This window comes from Chiloscyllium punctatum, chromosome 40 (genome assembly GCF_047496795.1).
Source record: "Chiloscyllium punctatum isolate Juve2018m chromosome 40, sChiPun1.3, whole genome shotgun sequence".
Lineage (NCBI taxonomy): Eukaryota > Metazoa > Chordata > Chondrichthyes > Orectolobiformes > Hemiscylliidae > Chiloscyllium > Chiloscyllium punctatum.
The window spans coordinates 8,743,990-8,765,679 of NC_092778.1; positions in this window are offsets into that span (position 1 = coordinate 8,743,990).

Genomic DNA, 21,690 nt, shown 5'->3' on the forward strand with positions numbered 1-21,690 from the left:
TTTCCTACAGCAGGGAAACCAGAATGGAATGCAGTTTTCCAAAAGTGGCCTAACCAATGTCCCATACAGCCGCAACATGATATCCCAACTCCTATACTCGATGCACTGACCACTAAAGACAAGCGCACCAAAAGCCTTCTTCATTACCCTGTCTCCGTGCTACACCACATTCAAGGAATTATGAATCTGCACCTTAAGGTCTCATTGTTTAGCAACACTCCCCAGGAGTCCATCATTAAGTGTATAGGTCCTTCTCTGATTTGTCTTACCAAAATGCAACAGCTCTTATTCATCTATATTAAACTCCACCTACCATTTATATTAAACTCCATCTATATTAAACTCCACCTACCATTTATATTAAACTCCATCTATATTAAACTCCACCTACCATTTATATTAAACTCCATCTATATTAAACTCCATCTATATTAAACTCCACCTACCATTTCTTGGCCCATTGGATCAAGGTCCTTATTTTTGGATGAGGTATTAAGGTGTTGCTCTTTTTACTTTGATGGATTCAAGGTGAAGAGAATTAATCTAGCGAACTGAACAGCATTTGTCATTTTACCAATTCTAAAAAAAAATCAATTACCTGGTCATTTAGTTTTCAGTTTATTGCGTTTAGTTAACAGTCTAATGAATGGGACATCTCAGTCCTGTGAAATATGCATCATGTTTCATGTATAAAGCTTTATCTCAGACCTTGGACACCATTATGAGCAAGTCATCAGTTTGAGGAACTTGCATTGCTAAGTACGCCCATGGAACTAGAGCTGTTTGTAGAATCTTGCTGTGTGCAAATTTAGCTGCTGTGTTTGCCTACATAATACTTGTTGGGCCAAATGGGCTATTACCCCACTGTAGGGATTCTGTGACTATGATAACAACAGCAACTACATTCCAATGTATGTCAGCAGTTTTGCACATCTAGAGTATAGAAAAGATGCAAAATAAATGCAAATTTTTGTCTTTTATTATTTGTCAAAGTTAGATTGCAATGTCTGAGTTACCAAATGATTTCCATGTTATCTATTTATTTACTGACCTTTACTTGAAAAGAACCCCTCCTTTTTGCAACGCAAAATCAGAAGAAATAATGTGCAATTATATAGAACCATTCACAATCTCAAGATGCCTCAAATTAAGTACTTTTAGAAGTGCATCATTATAAGACCCCCTCCTCCAACAAAACCACCACCAGTTATTAAGAACATTTAGTCCATTAGGGTAAGCTACAGAGAAAACCACGAAGGACATCAATGACACTACAATCTTCCAGCTAGCAATGTACTCAGACAATGACGATTGTTACCATACCATGATTTCCCAGCTGGAAATGTCTGACCAAAGTGAGGCACTCCATCTAGTGGATGCACTTCAAACTGTAAATACTCCAACAAGAAAGTGGTGGACTCAGGTGACTCTCTATCTTATACTCATTGCATATTGCAAAATACTCCCAGGGAATTTTAGTTTCAAATGGCATCTTGGTTAACCATTCTCATCCTCTCTTGGGCACCCTCAACTTCCTTGAACTGGAACATAGCTAAAACATTGCTGTGGACATTTGCACCAGGTATTGCCACCGTACTTGCTGACCTGAAGTCTCTCCTGGTCTGAGAAAGATTCTATTTTAAAATTTTATCCTTGTTTCAAATCCTTCATGAACCTCAAGCATCCATATTGGAGTAATTGCCTCCAGGCCTATAAACACTTGAGATCTCTGCATTTCTGAAATTTTAAAATAATATGAATCCCCCATATTAAATTACTTGACTAAATGCCTTCAACTGCTTACACCTCAAGCTCTGGAATCTTTGCCAAAATCTCTATACACCTTGCTATCTCTTACTTCTTTAAATTGATTCTTAAAGCCTATTCTTTGAGCAAACTTTTGGTCACCTGTAGGAAGATCTCTTTAAATGGCTTGTTCAAATACTGTATGATAACCTGTCCCGTGAATCTGCATGAAATTATGATAGGAGTGCTATATAAAAGCAATTTACTGTTGTTTTTTTTCTTTGACGTTGACATGAAGTACCAGCAGCAACTGTGATAGTTGCACACGTGGAGTTCCACTGAGGTATTTTCAGCGCCTTACATTTATGGTGGGTGGTCCATTTCAGTCTGTAGTGAGAGCAAGGATATCTGGTCTGGGATAGATGTGAGTCCATTCTACATGGGCATGTTTGACTTCTAACATTTCTCTGAAGTGGCCTCGAAAACCAGTCAGTTAACAAGTTGACTGGGTTTGGGCAATAAATGGTGCTCTAGCCAATGATAACCACATCCCAAGAATGAATGGACAAATAACCTTTGGGATTTGATCAGTAATAAAGTCAACTGAGAAGAAGGTGGCTATTTATGTTTGACACCAAAAGTGTGAAGCCACAAAGTTAAACAATCTCACAAAATGATGCTCTGTATCTCAGGGATGTGTGGTGCCTCAGTTATATTAACCATCGCTTTGAAGCTGGCTGCGATATAAGTACAACACTCGGTGTTCTGTTCAGGCCACCTCATAGCCTAACAGCTACTATTGGGAGTCTGAATACCTTCCTTATTCATTTACTCTTCTGTACAAAGTGTTCTTGTATATGGGGACGTGTAAAAATGCAACCAGATAAACCAAGGCTTCGTAAACATAACATGGCAGAGCACATAGGGAGCTGGGCATTATTTGTCTTTCTGGAATGAGGAGAGTAGTGTATGTGCAGCACACCGTTAGCTACATTTTTTTTGCAGGCAGTGACTTGGTTAAGTCTTAAATTATTTTTAGTCCTTCTCTCTCCCCTCTTTGCAACCTCACACACATAAACCATTCCTGCAGATCTCATCCAATGCTCTTTGTAAGTACCGGTAGGAATTGAATGTGGGTGACTAATCTTGTGCCCTACACACCTATAATAAGCTGCAATTATCACAGCTCAGAATCAAGTCATTTAGCCCAACTGGTCTCCCCCAGTGTACGTGCTTCACATAAGCCTTCTCCAACTAGTCTTCATATTACCCGATCAACATAATCTTCCACTCTTATGTATTTTTCTAGCTTTCTCTTAAATGTGGTTGATTATTCTATGTGATAGGACAGTCCACAATATAACTACTGACTGGATCAAGGCTTTTCTCCTGAATTCCCTTTTGGATTCAATCGTGACTATCTACCTGTGGCTCCCTAATTTTGCTCCCCACTACTGGTGGAGATGTCTTCTCCAAGGGAGTCAAAGGTTATGGGGCTAAGGAAGTGGAATTGATGACACAGTCAAATCAGCCAAGATCTTACTGAATGTCAGAGCAGGCTTAATGGGCCAAGCAGCTTATTCTCACTCTAATTTTTATGTCCTTCTCTATGTTAAACCTATGAAGTTCTTCAATAGCCTTAGAGAAGTCTCACTTTTCGAGCAAAAAGAGTCCTAGCTTGTTCATCTTGCTCAATAGTCAAGAAGTCTTAGAGTTGGACTCACTCCATGGCAGGAGTGAATGTCTAACTCAAATTCTGTTACTGTTAAGCTCTGCTACTTCTGAAGATAATGAATTTTTGGTTTATTTCAGGATATTGTGGATCTTTAAAATATTCCAGTTTTCCCTCTTTTTTTGAAGTATTTCTGATTATCTCCATAACACTGCAAGATGTTTTATCATATGTGAACACATATTCCTTTCTTCCTGTTGACAAATTACCTTTCCACCCATCTTTCAATTCCTCTCAGTGGAACCTTGGATCATTATGAAAACTATATCATGCTCGCCTTACTCCTTCAAGACTGAAGGCTGCTCTCTCTTTGAGTGCAACCAGATATGGGTGCAGCACACCCTACTGTCATTGCATCAGTAATATTAAGTCATCACTTATGATATGGTTGTTTTTCTTGGATAAGTACCCGTTCAGCAAGACACAAGTTTTGGAAATCCTTAGCTAAATCATTCAGCTATTGATGAAACTAAGTGCTCAGTACCCCAATCACCACTTTAATTTTAATGTTAAGACAGTCCCTTCGATCCTCTGCTATCATTGAAAGTGACAGTTAGGAAGTTTCCCAAGTTCAAACTAAGCTCAGCATAGACTGAGATCATAGTTTTGCACCCTCTGTAAAACTGACACAACAAGGGCTCTGCTGCCTATATCATTTTGCATTCAAAGTTGACTGATGCTGGCTCCTTATTTTGGTTTGGCAAGTGATTCTTTATGCATTGCCTTACATTTTGTTTTCAACATTAGCAGTCTGCAGAAGTTACATGTGGAATATGTATCAAGGAGATAAAATAGTAATGAAGATAAAGATTATATGCTGATATATTAATCTGCTACTTCAGATACCCGATAAAATGAAAAAATCAATTTACTATGTGCATCCATTTTTTTAATGTTCAGAGCATCTACAGTTTTTTTTGCACTTATTGTTGCAAACTCATAAATTGTTTTTCTTGTTCACCAGATGTCCAAAATGCTCACATAAAGAAAGAATGGAGATATATGCCAGGAAATGGTTACTGATGTCTTTGCTGGGGTAAGCTGCATTTTAAACATTGTTAGTACTTACACAGAAGGAAAGCAGGCAGTGCTATCTTGGCTAAAAGCCAGGCACACACTAAGGGGAACCTGCTGAATTTTAATGGTCAGTTATTGTGTGCAAAAAGGCCTTTGTTTTTTTTTAATCCCATGCACAATGAGAGAATTAATTGGACAGAAAATGGCAGGGCATATAACTGACAAGTCATTAAGGCCTTCTGTATGGCTGATTAGATGCACATGTGGGTGGAATTTCAACTGCAATTTTTTTGCCGAAAGAACAGCAAGTTGTGAAGGAATGTCGTTCCCGAGCGTGTAAATACTGCCACCAGCTTATTTCCATTATATCTTCTTTTTAATTCGTGGGCAGTTAACATTAATTAAACAGAGAAAGAGATGATTTACGATTTGAAAGAATTTTATTATTCGAGCCGCCTGCAACAGACTTTACAACTTTTATGAAGAACTCCCAGGCTGCAACATGTTTAACTTTGCATTTTCTTTTTTTTCATTCAGCTATGAAGGCGGTGGAAGAGCTTAGATCATTACTGCTTCGGGTTATTTTGAATTTGAGCCTGCATTTTGGGGGTTATAACCCTAGTTACATTAACCTGTGCTCTGCTGTAACTTGTTTCCCAGGATTAATGGCATGAGATTTGGTGCCCAGTCTGGCGTTTGTTCCCTGCTGCTTTTTAAAAATAATTCTCTCTAATTGACTCGCACTCTTGTGTTCCAACGTTCCACATAGAATTTCAATAGTCTTCTGCATGGATTGTTTACTGACACATAGAAAGTGAGCCAGGATTTAGAAAGTGATTCCCTTTCTGTTTAGAAATCTGCACAGAGTTAATAAAGTAGAGTGAAGCTGTCTTTTTTCATGTATGGCTGTACCAATTTATATAATGTGAGAAATGATAAGTGTTGCGGAGTGTAAGATACTCCACTTTTGTGTCAAGGTTACCATTAAACACTCCAGCTCTGTCAAAGTATGGCGTAAATGCAGGTAGCCACTCTAATAAAATGCCTAAATGGAATATCAAAAGTATACAGTCTCCTAGTGTGAAGTGACCAATCCACACCAGCTAGGCCTATTTGTGGGCCCTTACTTTCAGGGTGATGGAATATTACAGACTGAAGTTCACAAGGACTGGGTTGGGTTATGATGACACTTTAGGTTCTTACAGCTGATAGAGAGGGGAGATGTTAATTCTGTGACTCAGAATTGGAATGGAATCTGGAGTAAGAGGGCACTGTTTTAGCCATCCATGCTACCTAACTCTTAAAGTTGCAGATATCAGAATTGTGTAATTACTTCAGAAACATGTTCTAGTGTCTGTGAACTTTCTCACACCTTTTCCAGCTACAACACATTCTCCTCGGTGCAATGTAAGCAAAGACATTGTTTCTAAATATACGTACTTGGCTAAAGGAAAGCAAAAAAATCACTTGCATTTCTACAACATCTTTCATGGGTACATGAAGTCCCAGGATGATTTACAGCCAATAGAGAACTTTCAAAACATTGTCCTTATTACAATGAGGAAACACAGGCCAATTTACACACAGCAAACTCTGGTAACCAGCATTAAGATATTGTCCAGATAATCTGTTTTCTGAAGTCAATTGAGAATAAATATTGACCAGTACAAATATTTTTGATTAAAGATTCATATTCCTAATTCTTTTGAAATAAAAGCCAACCTGATCATGCTAATATACATTAGGATTTACTTCAATCTTTCTAATTACCTTGTAATATTAAATTAGCAAAATTCAATGTTCCAAAATAAAATCAAAAATCAGTAAAGAAGATTCTTTATTAGCTATGTGAGTTTATTCCGTGTATAGCTGGATCACTCAAATTAAGAAAAACTCAGCTGTGATACTTCAACTTTGCTAACATCACCCAAGGGTTTTGTACATCATGTGCCGGTTCTGTAAATATTGCAACTTTCTTATCAGTTTATCAATCACGCATGATAAAACAGCTTGTGCTTCAGGAAGAAGTGAATATCAATTCAATCTTGTGGTATTTCATGATGGGAAGCTATAAACCATCCCATCACTAACTTGTTGACTGATGCACAATCATGGCATGTACACAACACACCATTTAGCTATTTCTTCAGCTTTTCCTATTGGATGGAAAGTGTCCAATTTCCACAAACGATGAGGATAATGTGACTGACCATTATTGATCGCTTAAGTCTTGAAAATGGTAAATCAAAGGGTTGAATTTTATGCTTCCCCACTAGTGGGCTGGTAAGTGGGGTTGAGGGAGTTGTAAAATTCCCAGGATTGCTCTTTCCACTGCCCTTTCACCCACTCCACCGTCTCTGCAATTAGACTCTGGGATGAATGAGGCTTGGGGCAACCTGCCCCACCAGTCTTGCCCAAATTGTGGCCCTTAAGTGGCCAATTAATGACTGCTTATGGGCCATTTCCCATCCAGCCTCAATTTTCAGGCTGCAGGAAGGAGTTCAGGAGTAGGGGTGGGGGTTGTCTGGAAAGTCTCCCTGCCCAGTCTCGGGTGTGAAGGCAAAACTCTTCCTTCCCCCTCCTATCCAACATCTGGGGTGGCACGGTGGCTCAGTGGTTAGCACTGCTGTCTCACAGTGCCAGGGACCCAGGTTAGATTCCAACCTCAGCAACTGCCTGTATGGAGTTTGCACATTTTCCCTGTGTCTACATGGGTTTCCTCTGGGTGCTCTGGTTTCCTCCCACAGTCCAAAGATGTGCAGTTTAGGTGAATTGGTCATGCTAAATTGCCCGTAGAGTTAGGCGCATTAGTTCGGGAGAATGGGTCTGGGTGGGTTACTCTTTGGAGGGTCAGTGTGGACTAGTTGGGCTGAAGGGCCTGTTTCTACACTGTAGGGAATCTAATCTAATTTAATCTAATCTGCTCTCAGTGAATGTTCCCTGCTCTCATGGTCTCTCCATCAAATAACACCCCCTTTCTCCCTTCAACCATAATTTCTCACCTCCCTTCCCACTGTAAGAACCCCTCTACATACAGTCTCGGGGCTTTGCCACAACGCCACAGTGAGAACCACGATCCAAGGTTGGACATCCTCCCAAGTGAAGGGAGGGAAGTATCATTTCCCTCTAAATATCGTTCCTTGGAACATTGAATGACTGAGGGGGAATCCAGTATCGGCAAGGGTGGTTTATCCATGGGAAACAGTTACATTCAAAAAAACCCTGTTCAAGTTTATTTAATTTAATACTCAGGATGTAGGTCTTACTGGAAAGTGTCAGTTTCTCATTTCTTGCTGTCCTGAGAAGCAAGTGTTGAGCTTTATACTTGAGCAACAAAGATGCTCTCTCAGTTGGCAGGGAGTTCTAAGACTTGACCTAGTGACTTAAAGGAAGGGCAATCTATGTTCAAGTAAGTACAGTACATTGTTTGGAAAGAAATTTGGAGACTTTTTTCAAGTATGATGCTATCTTTAGTTTGGATTGTGGACCAAAATTGGACAAAGCAAGGTTGGCTCTAGGGAGAGGCTGAATAGGCTGGGGCTTATTTTCCCTGGAGCGTTGGAGGCTGCGGGGTTTATAAAATCATGAGTGGCATGGATAGGGTACATAGCTGAGGTAAAAACAATGACTGCAGATGCTGGAAACCAGATTCTGGATTAGTGGTGCGAGAAGACCACAGCAGTTCAGGCAGCATCCAAATAGCTTCGAAATCGACGTTTCGGGCAAAAGCCCTTCATAGCTGAGGCCTTTTTCCCAGGGTTGAGGAGTCCAAAACTAGACAGCATAGGTTTAAGGTGAGAGGGGAAAGATTTAAAATGGACCTGAGGGACAACTTCCTCATGCACATCTTGATGCATGATTTTGTGAACAAATTGTTTGAACAATGGACCACAGTAAAAGAAAACAAAAGTTGCAAATGCACTGAGTATCCACCATGCTGTCTGGATTATGAGGTTACTGAATTCACAAAAATCTCCATGACATTAAATAAAAAGCTGAGAAGGACGAGTAGAAACATTTTATTTCCACTTGAGACTCTTCGTGATCAGCAGCATGAGGATGATTATTAGCTACCGATTCTACATATTTAATCTCATAGGTGAAGGATAGTGTTTAAGAATAACTATGACTCAATTGCCTTTAAACAACTAGTCTTCATTGCTTGTCCATTGCATTCACTTGTTAGCTGCGACCTCTAACAATTAGCTGTTGGTCTTTTTCACAGTTTCTCCAACCTATCCATTTGTCAAAGATCAAAAGTGACACATTTTAAGAAGAGTTCCTCTGCTGCTAATACCCGGTATGAAGTAAGAACGGAGGTAAATGTATGTAAAATTTTGGATTTAGCCTGGTGGCAATACAGAGACAGCCTGTCAAGGCTCAGTCTAACTGTGAGCAACTGTAAGTGACTGGGGCACATTGCGAGGGCCTGCTGGAGGAGACAGAGCAGTCTGGAAAAATTCTTGCAAAAGAGAAATCTGTTAAATTCAAGGAAGAAGGTCCGGTGCTGTAGGCCACGAGGGAGATGTGCACACTGCAAGTGAATCAAACAACCTGACGAGGAATTTAAATTGAATGTCCAGGGTGAAATCTTGGGTTGTGGTTGAACTGGACAGGCAACCCAACACAATGAAGGTAGACACTGGAGTGGCAGTTTTACTTATTCATGAAATAGTTTACAACCAAAACCTGAGAAACCTGCAACTCAAGCTTTCCAGCATCACCCTCAGGACATTCACAGACTAGGTGGTGCCCTTAAAAGGATTTGCAATGGTGATGGTGCAACTGGGGGGACTCAGCTGCTGAGCCACCTTTCTCCACTGTGTTGAAACTAAAACTGAACAGATGGGGGGCTGTGACCAAATTGGGTGACTCTAAAGAAAGTGTACAAGACCTCTTAAGTAAGTATTGCAGTGGCTTTGAAGCCACCTTTAGCAAAATTAAGGGAATTCAGATTAAACTCATACTGAAATCAGATTATCAACCCAAACGTCTGAGGGCATTTCCTGTCATGCCCTTAATCCATCTGAAAGTAGCGGCAGAATTACTGGGGCTCACTGCATTCAATTCTGGTCTCCCTGCTATAGTGAAAGCTGTTGCTAAACTTGAAAGGGTTCAGAAAAGACTTACAAGGAGGGTTGGAGGGTTTGAGTTATTGGGAATGGCTGGGGCTATTTTCCCTGGACTATCAGAGGTCAAGAGGTGACCTTATAGAGGTTTATAAAATCATTAAGGACACGGATAGGGTGAATAGCCAAGGCCTTTTTCCCAGGGTAGGGGAGTCTAAAACTAGAGGGCAGAGGTTTAAGGTAAGAAGCAAAGATTTAAAGGAGACCTGAGGGGTAACGTTTTCGCGCAGAGGGTGGTGTGTGTATGGAATGAGCTGCCAGACGAAGTTGAGGAGGCTGGTACAATTACAGCATTTAAAAGGCATCTGGATGGGGATGTGAGTGGAAAGGGGTTAGAGGCATATGGGCCAAATTCTAGCAAATGGAACTAGGTTAGGATATCTGGTTGGCATTGACAAGTTGGACCAAAGAGTTTGTTTCCATGCTGTACACCTCTGTGGTGAGCACTGGTGTACTCGAATCAGTGACAGGGCAATGTGGATCGTACCTATTTTAAAACACAATGGATCAATCTGAGTCTGTGGTGACTTCAAAATTAGTGTTAATCCAGTGTTACGTGCAGATGAATACCAATTGCTCTGGATTAGTGGCTTGGCACAAGGCAAAAACCCACAAAGCTGCATTACTTATAGGTGTACGTGCAGATGGGTGTGGCTGGTGAATCCCAACACCTATTGATTATAGTGACTCATCAAGGCTTGTTCCAGTATGTAAGACTCTACCCCCAAGATGATGTCACCATATTCATATTTCAGAGCTTTCGGAATTAAATCCTAAATGAACTGAAAATGGTACAGTTCTCCCTAAATAATATCTTGATTACTGGCACCACAGAAGAAGAGTACTTGAGGAATTAGGAGGAGACCATTAAACGGCAATGAGCATACAAGTTACGAGTGAATAAAAAATGTATGGCTTCTTTCAGAACTCGAATGAACACTCAGAGCTCATCATCCTTGGCAAGGAGCTTCACAATACAGCAAAGCAAATAGAGCCAATCCTGGACGGCTAAGGATAGCGATAGGTGTAGGAATGTGCACTTGTATTGTGCAAGGAAATGGCAATCATGCCACCTCAGTGCCACGAGAAGGTTTGGTTTGCCTTCACTGTGCCACTACATTGTTGGTGAAGGGCATCTCAGATGGCCAAGACTTGATTAGGTGCAGTGTTAGGCTGTCAAGATGGCGGCTAAAATAGAGATACAGGATCATTCTGGGGTATCCTGGCAGTAATAATTGGGATGATTGGGCTGGCATCAAATGAAGGGGGCATGGTAGGTAGTTACTCAGGCAATAGCATAAGAAAAATCGCCAGGCCTTGTGGAGAAAAGGCCTTCACAGAAATCAATAAAAGTGACACTTTGCAAAACATGATAAATTTACTAAAAGATATAACCTTCAAGAAGCATCTTGAAGGATAGACAATAGACAATAGACAATAGGTGCAGGAGTAGGCCATTCAGCCCTTCGAGCCTGCACCGCCATTCAATATGATCATGGCTGATCATTCCTAATCAGTATCCTGTTCCTGCCTTATCTCCATAACCCTTGATTCCACTATCTTTGAGAGCTCTATCCAACTCTTTCTTAAATGAATCCAGAGACTGGGCCTCCACTGCCCTCTGGGGCAGAGCATTCCACACAGCCACCACTCTCTGGGTGAAGAAGTTTCTCCTCATCTCTGTCCTAAATGGTCTACCCCGTATTTTTAAACTGTGTCCTCTGGTTCGGCACTCACCCATCAGCGGAAACATGTTTCCTGCTGCCTGAGTGTCCAATCCTTTCATAATCTTATATGTCTCAATCAGATCCCCTCTCAGTCTTCTAAACTCAAGGGTATACAAGCCCAGTCGCTTCAATCTTTCAGTGTAAGGTAATCCCGCCATTCCAGGAATTGACCTCATGAACCTCCACTGCACTCCCTCAATAGCCAGAATGTCTTTCCTCAAATTTGGAGACCAGAACTGCACACAGTACTCCAGGTGTGGTCTCACCAGGGCCCTGAACAGCTGCAGAAGCACCTCTTTGCTTCTATACTCAATTCCTCTTGTTATGAAGGCCAGCATGCTATTAGCTTTCTTCACTACCTGCTGTACCTGCAAGGATGGGAGATAGAAAGATGAAGTGATTTAGAGAAGAAATTCCACATGCTGAAGTTTAGGTAGCTGAAGAAATGGGTAAGAGTCTATTACAAATAATAGACTCTGACCCATTACTTTATATGGAATCAGCATGTTTTATGATATTAGGAAGAAATGACTGCACTGACTGCATTAAAGCAATTTTGAATGCTTGATTTGGAGGATGTGAAAAACTGAAGATAAAAGTGTTCTGCCCTTAATAGTTGGATTCATTTTGTTTAAAATGGTTCTGGAACCATACTTTTATGTATTTATGACAGGAAGTACCAACAGAGCCATGCATTTAGCATCTGTCCAGGGAAAGATTCTTAAATTCGAGCTGCTAAGCCAAAATGCGAAACAATATGTTTTGTATAAGTAAGAAAGTGCATGTTTGGAAACTATGCCAATCAATGGAGAGGGAGTAAAAGCTCACTATATTGAGCCACACAAATATATTTGCAAGATGCATTGGCCAGTCAGTAGGCTGGGTTTCACTGCAAAATGATTAAGTGTTGTAATATGCCAATGTAGTTCTTTACAATACAAAGATTTTCATGGAAGTGGGTGAATGCATAAACCTTTTGCAACTCAAGAACAAATTGTTATGTCCCAAGTTTAGTGAGGACACTGTTGGCCCATTAGTTTACCTTCAAATCTCACTTTAACTAAAGCTAAAGCTCTTTATCCCTTTCCACTGGCAGGAATACATAGTTTTTTTGAACATCTTGCCCTGGCTTTCTGGTTCAGAGTACAAAGATGTACAGAGTTCAGTTCTGAGTACTTTATCCCAGGAGGAATAAACTGCCTAAAGGCAACGGCAGCACAGATTCACAAGAATGATACCAGGTATAAAACAGTTGAAAGTGAGTGCAGATTTCATTGGTCAGACTAGTATTTCTCTGAGTATAAAATATTAAAGGTGCTTTGAGTAATCACAATAATTGTAAGGTAGCTGGAGAGAGATTGTTTTCTCTGGTGGAGGAGGCTAGAAATTTTTTTCTGTGTTGCTGTTCCAGTTTTTGTTTTATCGCACACAGATTTTACCCTTATTTTCCATTTACTTTTTAACTCTAGATCCAACTGGTATTGGTCCTTTTGACACTATAGGCAAGACTGATTGTAATATTTAGGCCAATGTTCATTCGAGTTTATACACCGTACTAACCTTTAAATGTCACATTCACTAATTTTGCTCATTTGCCAAAATTCAGGCATGTTTATTATTATGGTCGAAATTCAAAACCCATTGGGAATGCTTTAACTGATAGCAAAATAGTTTTCCAAGTTTGACCATGTATCCCACTTGCCTTCTCCCATCATAGTTAATGCAATCAGACATCATCCTGCAAATTATTCTGATTGGAAATCTATCCTTTTCCTTCTTGTATTTGATTTGCAATGAACAAATTTTGATTGTTGTACCTCACCAGCTCCTTTTTGTTAATCAATTTATCCTGTAAACAAAAGGTCATTCGAAAAGTTACTCCATTTCTGAATCAGAAAAAATTGTACTCTTGCCCACTTTCATCAAATATTAAACAGTTTAGTGGCAGCGATGCCTCTGAATAGAAACTGGAGAATGTCAGTCTCACATCTCACTTGACTAAATTGGATATGAATTGTTAAGGCTATTTTAAATAATATTAAGTGCCTTAGACCTCAAGTGGCAAAACCTTTGAGCATTCTAACTGCCAACTAATGGTTCATTAGTCTTGTTGAATCAGAATTAAATAACTTGCTACAAGTTCGAGTAAAGACTGTTTGAATGTCAGAACTTGAGTTACATATGTAAAATCAGACAATATTGCAAACATCTCAGGGCATTCCCCATTGGCAATGACTAACTGCCCATATCCACTGTCCATGAGTGTTGGAATTGGACACTTAAAATCATAGGATAAAATCCCTACAGTATGGAAGCAGGCCATTTGTCCCATTGAGTCCACACCGACCCTCTGAAGAGCATCCCACCCAGACCCTACCCTATCCTACAACCCTGCATTTCCCATGGCTAATTGACCTAACCTACAAATCTCCGGAAATATGGGCAATTTAACATGGCCAATCCACTGTGGGAGGAAACCAGAGCACCCAGAGGAAACCCACACAGAAACAATGTGAATGTGCAAACTCCACACTGTTGCCCGAGGGTGGAATTGAACCTGGGTCCCTGGTGCTGTGAGGCAGCAGTGCTAACACTGAGCAACCTGGCCACCATTGCACAGTTATTGAGCATACTGCACCCTTATGGCACATCTCTGAGCCATTTAAAGTATGGTTCTTCAAATTCATATTGCATTTGGAGCACACTTTTCATTGCAATGCTGCTGCCAGGACACTTTGCTCATGAGCAGCCACAAACTCATGGATTGACCAGCCTATATCTTAGGGCTCTCTTCAACTGCTCTCTTGGTGCTCACTCACTTCACACCTTCCTGGATGCTTGCAGCAATCCTGCCTTGCTTTACCTTTTTGTGCTTTGGCCTTTCAATCATGGCTTAAAGGCTCACAGTACTTCTGTCCTGCCATGCTCTCTCGAGCAGACACAAAGCTAGGCAGCTTGCAATGATTGTCAGCAGTGATCAGTCAAGATTATGAACATATGAACAGATTGCTATTCGACACTGTGCTACATCAGTCACATGTCTGCAACATGTGTCAGCAAGATACACAGCCAACCCACTGAAAGTGCTTAAACCAAACAGTCACATCTCAATATGTAAGAGAAATTGTCCTTTGTCAGACTAAGGGAGACAGCCTTCTGACAGGGGATTGGGGTACAGTAGGTCAACAGCTTTGTCTGCTATCAGTGCAGTGTTTTGGGTATGAACAGTCAGCTGCTTGGGGTAGTCAAGGTCAGGAGTCTGTACCTTTACAGTCCGGGGAGAGGGCGACGCTCAACAGGTCCACCATAACCATTCCAGGAGTCACCATAGTCAGTGAAGGATCTGCAGATGGATCACTCCGGGGTCTAGGCAGCCATTGGTTGGGGTTGTCCATCCAAGTCACTCAGGTAGTGGGTCACGGTCAGTCCTGGAGGTCAGCTTAATGAAAGTCAAGGGGAGTTATCAGGGGCCAATGCTGTGATAGGGAAGTTGGGGATGTCAATTGTGCAGATTAGAGACAGCATGCTGGAACACAGAGGGGACAATCATTGTGAAGGCGGGCATCTCGTGGTAGACATGAGGGGACACAGTGGGTTACTGTGGGAGGCAGCTACCAGTGATGGTGACAATTACCTTGCCTCACTGGGGAACAGTGCAGCTCGAAGGTTCTCATGACTAAGCTATAAATTAAACTGGGCATTGGGGAAAGGATAAGACTCCCTTAGACAGAATTCTAAAATGGGACGAGGCTAAGGACAGTAAACCTGTGTAGCTTGGTTTTTAAACAGCAATGCATTTACAAATGTGGATTGTGTTTGAATGGAGTTTCGGGCATGCCACCTGAAGTGGGAGATGGCATGGGGCAGGGTGACACTAGGCACATGGACACACAAGATGGCCGCTGAGCCATAAATTGGCCACTTGACACACAAGATGGCCGCCAGACCACAATATGGAGAGGGACAGCACAGCAAACACAGATACTGCCTGGAGCCACCAGGACACCAGCACAATACACTCACAACCTTGTTGATTAGTTTAAGGCAGGTGGGGAGAGAAAACACATGAGTAGCATATACTACCCACCGAATTGTCTGGATCCAGCCAATACTTTTGATAGGGATGCTAACTGTTTGATACTGACTCAATACAAAGTGCTAATAGCCAGGCTGCAGTAATCGTCCTTCTCAGGAAGAACAATTAGTGCCCATTACCACAGCAATGGACTTCCGCACAGACACTGAAATTGACAATGTCTGCGTTGAAACTGACAACGACCGCGCTGAAATTAACAAAGGCGGCGCTGGAACTGACAATGATTGCACCAAAACCATCAACAATTCTGAAATGTTTACAATAAACAAACTATGTTACAGAAACAATAACCTCATCACTGACCTATTATATTACAAAGTGTGTGAAAGTATCTTGACCTGTGCTCCAAGTTGAGAGAAGACTCGCAGCTGACCTCTGTGCTGTTGGTGTCTTTCTCTCCTCGGAGCTCCGGTATTTCCTTGTACAATCAACTCTGTCATTGAACCCCAACTTTGACTCAGACGCTGGTGATTTTCCCCACAACACCACCGATATGCCCTGAGAAATGTTTCATTTTGATCCTGTGACAGGTAACTCCTGACTGACAGTGCTTGACCTGGTGGAGGCTGGACTTTAAAGATGGTGCTGACACCGGGAATCACAGGAGGTCTCAGAAGTGGTGAGTACTTCTGTCTCCGGTAAGAGGGAGGACAGGATAAGAGGGATATCAGACAACAGTGATGCATAACTAATAAGTTTTCGAGAGTGGTGTCTGAAATCTCAATAGGGTTCACAGAGAGAAAGCTTCCATAAAACCTGCTTAATTCACAACTAATTCCTAGTAAAATTCAGCCTATTGCCTGTGTCTCAGAATCAGTGTTAGCAAATCCTTCAGACTCTTGCCTTTATTCCCATGATTCAGTTGGTCGTCCTGTTGCCTCTGAGAATCAGAATAAGGGAGTTCTGCAATGTTAGAGTCTCTGTCCTTCAATTGAGATGTTAAACTAACATCTGGTTCCTCAGGCAAATGCAAACTATCCCATTGATGTTATTTCGAGGAAGGATAGGGGAGCTCTCAATAGTGATTGTAACAAGGTCAGCCAGATGGATGTCATAGAATATGAGTTTCCTGATTGGGACTGTTAATCTGGTCCAATCAGGGAGCCCTGACTGACCATTAAGAACAAGTTTGTTGGAATGTGTCTCAATATCAGGGCGCCGCAGGGAGTGGAGTGCATCATTTCTCCCTCCAACTCTATTTTGATTTAGTCCCTACCCTCCCCTTCACTGTTTTGCTCACACAGCATTGCCCTGTGGGCAGTGCTTGTCACTGGCCACTCGGGTGTCTTTCCTATCTTCCTGGTGGTGGAAATTGAATAAAGATTCGTGCACTTTGTGTCTTTTCACTGTGTCTCACACCTGCACACACACACCATGGGTGCAGGGGATAAAAATAAGCACTACCGCACTTAGGTGGTAGTGTGGGGGTTAAATTAAAAAATATACAAAAAAAAAACAAAAAGAGAAAAAAAAATAAACAGGGGAAAAAAAAGAGAAAAAAAAGAAAAAAAAAGAAAACAACAAAAAAAAATAAAATGATACATTATGTTACAGCCCGGGTATCTCTGATAGAAAAAAAAGAACAAGTTTGTTGGAATGTGTCTCAATATCAGGGCGCCGCAGGGAGTGGAGTGCATCATTTCTCCCTCCAACTCTATTTTGATTTAGTCCCTACCCTCCCCTTCACTGTTTTGATCACACAGCATTGCCCTTTGATGTGAAGGGCAGTGCTTGTCACTGGCCACTCGGGTGTTTCTCATATCTTCCTGGTGGTGGAAATTGAATAAAGATTTGTACACTTTGTGTCTTTCACTGTGTCTCACACCTGCACACACACACCATGGGTGCTGGGGAAAAAATAAGCACTACCGCAGTTAGGCGGTAGTGTGGGGGTTAAAATTTTTTTAAAAAAGAAAAGAAAAAAAAAGAAAAAAAGAAAAAAAAAGAACAAGTTTGTTCATACCTGCACACACACAACAACAACAAAATAAAACAAAGGACAAGCATGTCAGACATCCTGACAGCTGGCTCTGAGGGAATAGGATCAGTATCAAGAACTCTCTACATGTAAATAAAGGGTGACTTTATAAATGGGATACCAGCTTCTGTGGAGTTACTTCACTCTCTAGACATTCCTGATGAAGGGCTTTTGCCCGAAACGTCGATTTCGCTGCTCGTTGGATGCTGCCTGAACTGCTGTGCTCTTCCAGCACCACTAATCCAGTATGTGGTTTCCAGCATCTGCAGTTATTGTTTTTACCTCTGTCTTAATCAATATTTGTTAAGAAACAGTATGACCATTTCCACATTGCTGCTGTGGGAGAGTGCTGTACACTAACTGGCTGCTACTTCCTTCGTGTATAATACAAAAGTGACAATACAGGTCGTTCTGCTATAACACATGCTTCGCTACTACAAATTTGCTATAATGCAATTGATGAATTAGGAGCACTGTCTCTATACCGCGAACCTTTAATGCATGTACTGGTATAATGTGATTCTGGCCCCTTTAGTTTAAATGGTTCTACTATTACACGATTTTCTTATAACATGGGATTGCACAAGAACAGAACTGCCACTTTGTAGCAGAAGTGACTATACTTTGAAAGTACTTGATTAGTTATAAAGCATTTTGAAGTTGTGAATGGTTCTATTTAATTGCAAATCTTGCTTGCACAAACTTTCAGAATAAACTTTATTCCACAGCATACATGCATCCAGTCATTAGGAAATTAAGGTTCTGCACATAAAGTAAATACAGGGCTGAATAAAAATTCATCTCATGCAATAGAGAAATTAAATGTTGGAAGCACTCAGCAAATCAATCAACAGTTGTGGACAGTGAAGGAAAGCTAATTTCTCAGATGTATATGATCCTATATTAGGACTTGAAAATGCATTAAATAAACAACTTCAAAGGGTTCTGTGCAAGGAAAAGAGGTAGGGGGAATAAAATGTTTCAAAGCAGAAGAAATGATAAAAAGTGGTTTGTAAAGAATTAGGTGTAGGTAACTAAATTATAAGCAATAAAAGCTGAAAATAAAAATAAAGCAAAATGGGAGAAATATGAAGAAGAAACGGCATAACTGAGGTCCAAAGGCTCTGTGAATCTAATTTGTTCTGATTTAGCTGTATAAGCACAAATCTGTTTATAGCCTAAGTGATCTAACAGCTGGATATACCAGTTCATTTTAGTTCAGTGACCATATACTATGTCAGGTCAGGATATTTCACTGTGGATTTATGCTGTGTCAACCTCAGTAGAACTTGCCAGGATGGGAGGTTACGAAATGCTAAGATGCTTTGCAGTGTCATGGTTGGGTGGAATACACAGCACCTACCCCTACCCTGGCTTTCTCAGAGGGACCGCAACTCCAGAGGACATATGGGGATGGGATGGGGCAGGTATGTCCCAGTGAATGTGAACTGTTCATTATTGCCTTACTCATATTACAGCAGTGCTGTAAGATGGGTTTACATCCCCGCATCACTGACTATGTCTAATAGATTTCCAATCACTTTTCCAAAGCCTCTAGTAAATTTGCTAGTATTGAGCAGACTGGCAGCATTCTTGACTTTGGTTTCGATGCTTGCATATTCAAATCCGATTGCACGGCCCTGAGGACTAAACTCTGGCCCATTACTATTGGAGGACCATTCAAACCAATGAGATATTAAACTCAGGTCCCAAAGATAAAAGACCCCATGGCAATAATTTGAACAGGGATAAGAGTGTTTGTCCCAAAATCCCAACCATATTTATCCAATGACGAATCCCTCTGAAGTAGGTTACCTAATCATTATCAGACTGCTGTTTGGGAGCTTGATGTATGCAAACTGCTTACCACTTTTCTTCCTTATAAATCTGGCTACATTCCAAAAGTACTTCACCGATTGTAAAACACTCTGGGATATCCTGAGGTAATTTGTTTGTCAACAAATCCAAACATTTTGGGTTTTTTTTGGCAAAAATCGCTTGGTCTCATTTGAGGTAGAAGGTAACCCATGATCTATTTTAATGGACGATCAGGATTGATGGGCTGAATGGCCAGCTTCTGCTCCTATTTCCTATTTTCCTACAAATGTGTCCAAAGCTTGGCGGCCAGTGCCTTGTGGCCTTTTAGAATCCATGGCTTGAGAGGAGAAGATCTAAAAGAGGCCTCAATGGCCCTCTAGCCTAGAACTGGGAGGCTACCTCCATGCAATGGCTGGGTTTCGGCTTCAGTGGGCTGCCTGTCCATATCTTCAATTTTCCCCTAAGTAGGGAAAATGTTTTTGGCAAGATTGCATTCAGAAGGCTTCATAGAATTTCATAGAATCATACAATCTGTACAGAATGGATGCCGGTCATTTGGCTCATCAAGTCCACACTGTCCCTCCGAAGAACATCTCACCCAGACCTACCCCTGCAATGCTATACCTTTAATCCTGCATTTCCCATGGCTAACCCTCCTTGACTGCACATCCCTGAACACTATGTGCAATTTACCATGGCCAATCCACCGAGCCTGCACATCTCTTGGTAAGTGGGAGGAGACTGGAGCACCCATAGGAAACCCACACATACATGGGGAGAACGTGCAAACTCCACACAGTTGATCAAGGCTGGAATTGCACCTAGGTCCCTGGTGCTGTGAGGCAGCTATACTAACCACTGAGCCACCATGCCACCCACAAATGAGAGGGTTGGGCTGATTTGAGGAGCATGGTGCTGGAAAAGCACAGGTCAGGCAGCATCTGAGGATGGGAGAATCGATATTTCAGACAGAAGCCTGTCATTAACAATGTGGGGTGATGGGGTAGGGCAGAGAAAGGGGGATAAGAGGTAAATAGGAGGGTGGGGGTGGTTGGGGTTGGGGGAAGGTAGCTGGGATGGCGATAGGTAGATGCAGGTGGGGGTGATAGTGATAGTTCGGAGTGGGTAGATGGGAAGGAAGATCGATAGGTGGAAGAGTTCAAGAGGGCGGTGCCAAGTTGGAGAGTTGGATCTGGGATGAAGTTGGGGGAGAGGGGTGATAAGGAAACTGATGAAATCAACATTGATGCTGTGTGGTTGGAGGTTCCCAAGGTGGAAGGTGAAATATTCTTCCTCCAGCCTTTGGGTGGCGTGGATTTGGCAGTGGAGGATGCCTAGGACTTACATGTCCTTAGCAGTGTGGGAGGGGGATTTGAAGTGATCGGCCACAGTGTGGTGTGGTTGTTTGGTGTGTGTGACCCAGAGATGATCTTTGAAACATTCCACAAGTTGCTCTCCACATCGAAAGCAATGGACACAGTAGATGAGGCGTTTGGAGTTGCAGGAAAATCTCTGCTGGATGTGCAAGGATCCTTTGGGGCCTTGGATAGAGGTGAGGGTGGGGGTGAGGGCACAGGTGTTTCCACCTTTTGCAGTGGCAAGGGAAGATGCCAGGATTGGAGGATGGGTTGGTGGGGGCTGTGGAGGGGGAACACCTCATCTTCCAACATGGGCCTCCTCCACTGCCAAATCCAAGGCACCGATGAATGGAAGAAGAACACATCATCTTCAGCCTTGGGACCCTCCCACCACACTGCATCAATGTCGACTTCACCAGTTTCCTCATCTCCCCTCCCTCCACCTCATCCCAGATCCAACCCTCCAACACAGTATCCTACCTCATGAACTTCCTACCTGTCCATCTTCCTTCCCACCTATCCTGTCCACCCTCCCCTCCAACCAATTACCGTCACCCCCCCACCTGCATCTGCCTATCGCCTTCCCAGCTACCTTCCCACCCCCACCCCCCACCCTCCTATTTATCTCTCAGCCCTGTTTCACCTCCCCCCATGTTCCTGATGAAGGGCTAATGCCTGCAATATGAACTCTCCTGCTCCTCAGATGCTGCCTGACCTGCATTGCTTTTCCAGCGGCACACTTTTCGACTCTGATCTCCAGTATCAACACTCCTCACTTTCTCCTAGGGGTTGAGCTGATGCCAAACACTGTGAGCCTGACAATTTTCCCTCGACATCATCTCCAAACCTATTTCTTTGGAGTTTGAAGTTTGGGAAAATAAATCCAATGTTTCATGTCAATAACTTTTAATCATAAGTAGAAATAACTCCACATGTAACATGTCCAAAACAGAGAAAGCAGCAGGACGAAACAAAATGTAACATCTATTCGAGAAGGCAGTAAAGATTAAATGGCAGAAGGGATTATAGTGTAAGGCAAAGGAGGATGATAAATGTATGTGCCAAGAAACAGAGGATGGGGTCTAGTAG